Source organism: Xenopus tropicalis, chromosome 4 (assembly GCF_000004195.4).
Source record: "Xenopus tropicalis strain Nigerian chromosome 4, UCB_Xtro_10.0, whole genome shotgun sequence".
NCBI lineage: Eukaryota > Metazoa > Chordata > Amphibia > Anura > Pipidae > Xenopus > Xenopus tropicalis.
In genome coordinates, this window is record NC_030680.2 from 126,772,946 (window position 1) to 126,783,058 (window position 10,113).

The window sequence follows — 10,113 nt, forward strand, 5'->3', positions numbered from 1 at the left end:
TCTCTGTACATAAGGAGTGTTTCCAAGTGTTCGAGCAGTGCGTCGTAGGCTTTTTCTCAGGGGGCCCAGAATAAAGGTTGAGGTCATTTTCACAACCCAGAAATTGGTTTAAAGTGAATCAAGCACTTTATGTAAAGTGTTATTGTCTATTGTAGCAGTATATGTTAGGTTTCTAATTTACTAAATTAATTAAATGTACTTATTTTGGGTCCCAACCACAGTGTAAGAATCACTGTAACAGAGGGACAGAGTAGCCTTACCTCCTAGAAAACCTGCCTCCTCCTCCTCTGGGAAGTACTGAGATGCATTGGAAAAGCTCTCATGGGAGCATTCTGAGTGTGTAATATATCCCCATTTTTTAACTTTAACATTGGAGACAAACATCGCCAGTGATTTTTTGCTACAATTAAGAGAGTAAATCCTCATGAGTCAGTAGTATCCTTGACCCAATAGCTTTACAATGAGCACAGTACACGTGACCCTCAGGCTAGTGTCCCATTGGCACCGGGCACCTTGATACAGTGAGATAATAATAATAAGAGGCAGGTTGGTGGGCTGCTTGTGAAATGAACGTGTAAGAGCAATATAAAGGCAAGAGGAGAATGTCTCTAGAAGATTCACAAGCTGCCAAAGATTGAATCAGCTGCTACTCATGTGCACACACTGTAAGAGACTTATTCAGCTTTCCCACAGCAGTAAATAAACTGTGGGAAAATCATCCGCTTGACCCTGGGCCTTCTCATCCAACTCAGCGGGTTCAACATTATTTTTTGGGGCTGCCTCAATGGGAAGCATGTCATGATTAATGGGGGAATGAACAAGATTAATACGAGAAAAGTCACTGTTAAGAGGGAGGTAGCGCCTATGGTAAATAGTCTTATTTTGTACAGTTAAATCCATGCACACGCATTGTGACTGTGTTTGCTCTGTGATTTACTCTTGTAAAGGCTCATTTATGATCCCAAGTGCACTGCTGCTAAAATGGTCACCCATACATACAAACATATTCCATCAGGTCTGGACTTCAAAATAGGCCCAAACAGCCCCTCACCAGCACAATAAATAGTGACTGACTATGGCATCTTACAGCAGCCCCTCTGGCATTTGCCAGAACCAACAGATTGGAAAATTATGACTGGTATATAGTTCTAGGCAGATAAAGTAGAGAAATCTTACCCGTAGTACTTGGTGGTCCAGGTGCTTAAGCCCCAGACCTTCAGCATAAGGGGAGCCCAATAGGAACAAAAACATAGCAGAAAGGCAGGCACTCCGGAACTCCAAAAAAAAGTAGATATAATACTCAGGTATATAGTAAAAAAATTACTATATACCTGTATATGTCTATTAAGGTAGACAGATAAATGCTATAAAGCCTTACACGTTTCGTACCTTACTGGGTACTTATTCATAGAACCAACAGATTGCCAGTCCGGGCCTGTGTTCCATACATGGACGCTAGTGAACCCTGGACTTGCTGCCCCCCCATACACATGGCAGTAATTTCAGGGTCCCACTTGGCAGTTGAACCCATGGACACCGCTGACTTGCACCCAGTGAATAAGATGTTCATGACACATTGTAAATACATAATCCCCAATGCTCGGATAGTTGCCTGATTCATCAAAAAGATGTGGCCACATTAGTATCAATTGTAACAAGTTGAAGTGACTGCAAGAAAACTCATTCTGTAAAAAAATTCTATATTATGGCTAAAACATGGTAATTTGTGTCCAACAAATGGATATTGCACCGTGCACGGTGATGGTAAATGATCCTTGTAATGTCCGTGAGAATGAGATTCTGATGGTGTGATTTAAAATGTTGTACAGTAAAAATAAGATAATTGATTTGTTACTCCTTGCACTGTTTAAGGAAATAAATACCAATTATCATTATTTCTCTCTATCAGCAACAGCTTTATGTGGCTTCTATGTCAGGGGTGACGCACGTGGCCCTCCATCGCTGTGATGTGTATGGCGAGGCTTGCGCAGATTGCTGTCTTGCCAGAGATCCTTACTGCGCATGGGACGGGAAAACCTGCTCTCGCTACTCGGCTTCCTCCAAAAGGTGCGCACTTGGTGGGGGCTTGTGGGAGTTTGGGGTGGGATTTGAGAAGTTTATGCATTAGTGTTGGTGAATAAGGGTGGAATCTGACTCTTGATTGGCAAAATAAGGAATTATAATATATTTTTTTTGTTTCTCCCTCCTGCCTTTCTTATGGCTTCTTCGGGATTTGCCTCGGATGGTAACAGACGTAGCCGACGTCAGGATGTGAGGCATGGGAATCCAATGAGGCAGTGCAGAGGGTACAATTCAAATGGTAAGATCATGCCAACATGCAAAGTTTGATAAATCTGGGACCCAATAAACACAGAGCTAGATTGCTATAAAATATATTCACATAAGGGACCTGAAACCTAAAGAATCCCATGCTTTCAGACTTGAGCACAAACTAAAGTAATGCCTCATAGGGCCAGCTTAGATGGCTAATTTAATTTTCCTTTCATTAGCAACAAGGAAACTGTCTGCTTTCCTTATATGCAGTGTGATTCTCAAATGTATAACTTTGGCCAAATACCTAATACCAAGTACCTAATGGTGCTGATAGCACAGCTATACAAGTTACATGCACCCCTACAGTACATACAGACTAGCAACTGTTCCCATAAGCACACTGACCCTGAGAGCACTGATTATGTAGGCTTTAAGCTTGGCACTTCCAGGCATTCAGATTAACATCCACCCTTTCTCTGTTCAGCTAGTAAGAATGGGGTGGATGGAGTGCAGTATGGAGTGGAGGGCAGTTCAGCCTTCCTGGAGTGTCAGCCGCGCTCCCCCCAAGCCGCAGTGAAATGGATTCTCCAGAAGGACAACACTGATCGAAAAAAAGAGGTAAAGGCATAAAATAGGGTGTTTTACAGACAAGGTGCCAGTTTGTTATATACTGGATTGGCTTAGACTGTGAAATAAGGCTAATATTAAGATGCTTTTTTATTTCCAACAGAAAAATATATTTTCTGTTGAGGGAGGCTGAGAGATTCAGTACATGATATGTGTTTCAGGGCAAATCCATTCTCTAATCTAACCTAAACCTTGCCCTACTTTTAGTATATTTCACTCATTGCTAGGGCTACTGAGTTGCCATGCCTTTAGTTGTTTGAGGCTGCAGTTTGTGTCTTTGGCCAGCAGAGGGAAGCCTCAAGAACACTAGGGGCATATTTATTATAGTGTGTAAGCTAGCATCACTGGTGATATTGCTCATAGCAACCAATCAGATCTTGGTTGCTATGGACAACATCAATAATAAATATGGCCCTAAGGGTAATAATACACACATTAGTGCAGGTGTCAAGATGCCCCTAATTACCCTTTATGTAGAAAGCAATTGAACTTGCCATCTTATTGGCAGCAGAATTGCGTTATCATTCAACAATGCATGGAGCAATTCTACCGACAAGTGCACAGCAGTTCCAGTTGTCCTCAATACAAAGGTGTTTTTGGGTGTTTTGTCACATGCTCAAAAGGCAATTTCAATTGAAGACAACAAAATAACCCTGTGCCATTACCTTAATTAAAAATACAGTAGGTACTGAAGCTTGATCCCCATGTTTAATAGATTTGGCCCCATAAACATTGTTCCATGAGCACGAACACCATTGTTTTCATCTGTGTTTTTATTAGTGCAACTTTTGAAATAAGGTAACAATAGAAACCATGCAAACATACATCTAAACCTTAGTCGCTGAAAAGTCTTTATGTCATTTTTCAGTTTTGCAAGTGGGCGTTTTTCTGTTGGTTAAAAATAAAACTTTGTAAAACTGGAAACTGTTAAGGGAAGTGTAAATATCCCTCAAGCAAAACCCCATAATAAATCACTAAATCTCCCAGTGACATTCCACAACTCTGATCCAATAGGCTTAGAGTTCACTGGGAATTGAACAAGTGGGAAATTCAATACCTAAGAAAAATAAGTCAAATTAGAGAGACATTGTGGATATATATATAAATGTATAACATCATTTCCACATGGTTTTGATGAAATCCTCCTTATATCCCATTTGCAGAATAGAAGTATCTTTGAATTGATGTATATTTTCTTAGAAACAGGTGGTACATACTGGCCATAGTATGGATAATTTGCCTCCATAAAGGAACAGTAACACCAAAAAAATGAAAGTGTTTTTAAGGAATAAAATTTAATGTACTGTTGCCCTGACTGGTAAAACTGTGTTTGTTTCAGAAACACGACTATAGTTTATATAAATAACCTGCTGTGTAGCCATGGGGGCAGCCATTCAAGATGGAAAAAGGAGAAAAGGCAAAAGTTACATATCTGACAACAGATAAAACACCATTGTATTCTACAGAGTTTATCTGCTATGTAACCTGTGCCTTTTCTCCTTTTGAATGACTGCCCAATGGCTATACAGCAGATTTTTTATATAAACTATAGTAGTGTTTCTAAAGCAAATACATAGTCTTTACCAGAGAAGGGCAACATAGACAGTGCCATGTTGGACATATGATCATTTGTAGAAAAGAAGGCTCATTAGAGCTGCCATGTTTGCATCAAGGACTTATGGGTTTTTTGGTAGGATTTAATTATCTGGAAAGATTCTACTTCTGGTATTGCAAGATATTCTATCCAGTCACATAAGTGATCAAATCTAAAACTCAATAGAGGACACAAGAAAGTATCCCTTATTTAGCTCCCCAGCCTGGTGATGTAGGTTTGTAACCAATGTAGCGGGGAGTGAGCAGAATATATCTCCTGATTTATAGTGATCTGATTTATAGATTGGGGTAATATCTGAAGCTTGTTGTCTCTCTGTAGCTCCGTTCTGAAGGTCGCTTCCTGAAGACAGAACAAGGACTACTCATGCGCTCCCTGCAACTGTCCGACTCTGGAGTGTACCACTGCACAGCCACCGAGAACAGTTTCAAGCACACCGTGATGCGTGTCCGTCTCCATGTCCTGGGTGCCGACGCCGTCACAGCAGCACTCCTTCAGCCAGAACCTCCTGTGGCCCTTGCCACCAACCCAGCTGGGCCCCCAGGTGCCTATGATGATTTAGTTCAGCTTCTTTCTCAGCCTGAGATGGGGCTTCTCAATCAGTACTGTCAGGGATATTGGCGCCCTCCAGGCTCTACACAGACTGATGCAAAGGAGTTTCAGGACCAAAAACGTGCCAGGAACCGGAGAAATCATCCGCCTACTGGGGAACTGCAGACATGAAACAGGACCAATCAATTCTAGGACCAACTATTCTTCATCTCCTTACTTCCCCCACATATTGCCTCCTTTCCGGACTGACCCCTATTTTATTTTTTACTCAAACCTCTTTTTTTTTTTAAATATCATGACAAAAAGCAGAACAAACTATAAATATATAAATATATAAAATATATATAGATATATAAAGAAAGAAGGGGGTTTACTTTTTCCTGAGTCTCTTAGACTTTATTTATTGGGGGAACTCAAATCCCTCCCATGCCAATTCCTCTTTTATTGGGGTGCAGTATGGACAGAGAGGATTGGTCCTAGTTTCTGAAATGATGTGACATTTCACCATGGGGGACACTTTACATCATGTGACTCTACCGAAACCCCTGATGCTCGTGTCTTCTTTGCTTGAGGGACCCGCAGAGTGTCAGCGGCGTGTTACTGCTTTAATACTACCAGAGCCTGCAGATAATTGCACATAAGCCCCTCTCAGACTCCACAAACTGCAGGGTGTGATTCTGCCACCCGCCAGTACTTCAGGAATCTGCAGATCATTGCTCCATTCTCACTTGGCAATACAGTTTGCAGAGCAGCTCCCCATTATCATCGCTCTGCAGGCTGACACTTCAATAAAGAGTCACTGACAAAGATTGCGTCTCTCTTGTTACACCATAGACATCATTGCGATGTGCGTTGCGTCCACTCCCTTCTCCTACACTGCGACGTTTGCCCTGTCTAGCGCCATGTGTTTGAATCCTCGCCCCCACTTTTCCTCTTGGATTAAAACTGACTGCAATGTTCCAAAGCGCTGTGTAGGGGAGGAGTGATAGAACCTCTGTATCCGTGATGATGAAAGCTCAGCCCAATAAGAATGTATCCATTTCAGAGCACTGTTCCAAATGGATCAGGGTCCATTATTTCCAGAACAGATAGTAACACTAAAGGCTACAACCTATAAATAACTGCAAGGTACAGTGTCTTTGGGATCTAATTACATAAGGCAATGTAGTTGTCCTATGATATATACTGTATTAGCCACTGGGTCCCATTGAACTGGAGATGTTTCAGCAATGTGTGAGCCTGCACTTTATATACTCTTGGATTCACTTGGCTAATAGGGCACGGGATTATCTGGAAATGGCAGAGACTATATATAATCAGTACATGAGCAATGAACAATTCATAATAGGGGGAGTGGGCAGTAGGATTTAGGAGACTTGTTATTATGCTTAGTGATGTCCTACAGGGAAGCACAAACATACAGCTGACAGAGGAATGTTATTTTATGCAAGTCTTCCTTTTTATATAGTGGGTTATTTGTTATTCTGTTGGATGATGTGCCCCCCCCCCATGTCAGTTTTGAGGTACATGTCCCTGTTGTCTCTGTATTAGGAACAGGGAAGATGCCTGCGGGTGAGGGTGGTTTCTCTGGTGACTGCATTTTGGAATGGAATGAGTCCGAATTGTCTGTTTGTCGGCATGAAATAAACCTAAATGGCCTGGGAATGGTAGGAGTCCAGATTGGCACTACTGGTACAGAATGAGCCTGAATCGTTTGTATTGTATTGGTTTGGCTGTGAATTGATCCAGATTATCTGTGACTGTACAAATGAGAATGATTATGGGAAGCAGAGTCCTAATTGTCTGACTGATGATAAGAAACAAGTCACAGGTTTATACGTATCGGGAAGAAATGAGTTCAAATCTTCAGTTCCATTTGTCCGAGCTTTCTGATTGACTGGATTAAATTAGAGTCCCACTTGGCTATTGATTGGGAAAAATCCATTCCACTTATCTGTTCATTGTGAAAAAATACACAGTCCCACTAGCCTATCAGAGGGAATGAGTTTAGGGCAAATGGATAGATATGGGCCTAGCGGTATCATGTGCATGAAACAGGGCGACCATGATGATGGAATAAGGTAGAAGGTTTCCCTGTTGGCTAGAAAGGAGATGTGTGGCTGAGATTGATAGAAAAGGTCACTATAAGTGGCTAAAGGGTACTTTAATAAGAGATATGTAGCTAGGAACATGCAAGGACTATGTTACCAGTGTTAGCGGCTCCATAGAACATTGTACAAGAAGTTTCTCATGACGTAAGCACTTGTTTTATAGTTATAACGGGTGGCCATGTTTGCTTTTGCCCTTAAGGATTATCTGCATAAGTACCGTTGTTTTCAATATATTCACTGATATCTCCACATATGCCGAGCCCAGCACTGAATTAGAGAGAGCATGTTCTGATATATGTGCCTTAGGAGTAGGTTTCATGCACTTGTCCTGTTATCTGTGTATTAGGAGGAGGCCATGAAATGTATTTGCCCTGATACTTGTGTATTGGGAGGAAGGGGTGAGAGGTGCTTGCCATTAGGCCTGTGTATTAGGAGCTGGGGAATGTACCCGCATTGAGCTATGTGCCCCATAACAAGGTGAGAGCTTGGTGCCCTGATGCAAGAGATGGCTGTATAGTAGTAGAAAGGGCATTATGGGTACGTGTCCTGATATCTGTTTATTAACACATACATTAGGAGGGCGTGAGGGTACATTTCCTGATGTCATTCAATTAGGAATGGGGATAGGAAGTGTGTGTGTCTGCTGGTTAGGAAGGGGTGAGAGGTAAATGTACTGTTCTCTCTGAGAAGGTGAGAGGTAAGTTACTTTGTCTGTGTCTTGGGGGGGGGGGGTCAGGTAAGTTTCCTGATATCTGTGTATTAGGAGTGGATGAATGGTATCCTTATATCTGTGTATTAGGAGTGGATGAATGGTATCCTTATATCTGTGTATTAGGAGTGGATGAATGGTATCCTTATATCTGTGTATTAGGAGTGGATGAATGGTATCCTTATATCTGTGTATTAGGAGTGGATGAATGGTATCCTTATATCTATGTATTAGATGGAGGGAGGTAAGGGTCAGTCTGTGTGTTGATGAGGAAGGGCTGAGGGCTACGTTCCCATATGTTACTGTATTTGTTAGAAGATTAGAGGTACGTGATTGGCTGTGTGTGCGTGACCTATAATCTGTGTATAAGCAGGGTGTGAGAGGAATGTGCACTGATTTCCTATGGGAGATTGGGGAGGTATATACCTTTATATAAAGGCGGGCTGGGTGTGTGCATATTACAGAGGCAGGGGGAGTGCGCTTCTCTCATGTCTGTAGCAAGGGTCAGTGGGAACATGATGCCCCCGTGTCTGGCGTGTATTTCCGACGCCTGAGTACCTGGGTGCTCCACATCCACACTCCCCACTTTTCCTGAGTATTTTGGTTTCCTTGTCTGTAAATAGCTTTCCATTCGAATGTACTTATGTTTCTCTCAGAGTTTAAGCCTGAAATGTGCAGTGAATTTTTTTCTCCTGTGGATGGACCAGAATATAATAAATCTGTTTTACAAAATGTGACTCTGGGGGCAGTCTGTTCGAGCGACCATCTAACCACGGCCATAAGCCCATTTAGCAAGCAACGATGCCGCCACCACTGCTCACATAAAGGGGTCATTTACAAAAGCAGTGTGCAAACTGAGGCTACAGTTGGTCATTGTTTGCACTTTGCACTATACGTTCTGCTATTTCTCTCTTTGCAAGTGCAGAAACCCGGAGACTAGCCCCTGCGTTAGGCAGGGTTTGCCCACACCTCCTGATGCAGGAATGAGCACTAAGAGTCGCAGTCTCCTTTGCATTCTAGCACTTACACCCCAGGTATCTGTAAATGACCCCTAAAGTCTTCATTATTCCTTGCCATTGTTGCCTATGGCAAAGCTCATACTGGCTACGGCTAATGCAACAGCTGGTGGAGGCAACTTTGGTGCAAGGTATGAGTAACTGGGTTTTATTTTCCACCATTGAACTTAACAGAGTAGTGAATGCATTTTAAAAGGGATGTTTCCCTCAAGGCAACTTCTTTTTAAAGGGGATGTTCACCTCAAGGCCATTGGTTTAATGCAAGTAGTTACCATTATATTTTGTACTATGGTTTTACCTAAAGCAATTAATTGATTTTCACACACACACACACATATATATTACTATACTGTACACTGTATATCCCTGTATATATACCTGTGATATACTCATATTGCCAGCTCTGCCATCTGCACCTACTGGCTAAACTACATCATGCCCTTTTTGTGTTTATAGTAAATCAGCCAATGGAATCAATGGCATACAGACCAACACAGAAAGGAAGGTGCTTCATAGCTCCTCTGCCCTTTTTACAGAGTGTCATGTGAAGCATCAGTGGGTCGGCGACCCCATCCATAAAGGAGAACCTGGAATATTAGGATCTGATTACTGCAGAAAATGCTGATTTATCTTTAACTAAACCATGATTAAAATGATGAGTACTACTGATTGTAAGCCACAACAACCCCAGAATTACATACCTTAGTCCCTTCATTCAATCTGAATGTTCAGCTCTCCTCATCTCTTCGACTACAAGAGGAGAGCCTTCTGTGCATGCCTGACAGAGAAGAAGCTTTCTGGGAATGCACAGAGAAGCAGGAGATTTCAACTTATAAAGCAGAAACCAGATCAGACTGAATGCAGGGACTAAGGTATGTTATTCTGGGGGTTGTTTAGAGTAATGTTAAAGAGCAGTATTCTGTGTCTTACAACATATATCCAGCCGTGATGTAGTAAGTAGAGGAAGTTGTCAGAATAAAGAAAGATCACTGATCTAATGTTCTTCTGGTTAGGAAAGGGATTTGAAACCTCATATAACTTCTCTCAAGTCTTTCCTAACCAAAAGAACATCCCTCTTTCCTTATTTCTTTCTCCTGACAACTTCCTCAACAAAGTCCTTGACTACTTTATGTTGGGAAAGTGACCAGCAGGTTGCTCTCTTGTAACAAAATGCATTTATATTAACAGTACTTTAACCCTTAATATCTAGGT

The 10,113-nt window shown here is 41.8% G+C and overlaps 1 protein-coding gene across 1 annotated transcript in view; it reads left to right on the top strand.

The window, feature by feature from the left end:
* The window catches only part of sema3f (semaphorin 3F), a gene marked incomplete in the record, with an annotated part of 61,941 nt that extends 56,069 nt beyond the window's left edge, over window positions 1-5,872 (top strand). Inside the window, 4 exon segments of the mRNA NM_001011157.1 lie at window positions 1,910-2,067; window positions 2,253-2,320; window positions 2,759-2,892; window positions 4,835-5,872.
* Window positions 5,873-10,113: the final 4,241 nt, after the last annotated feature.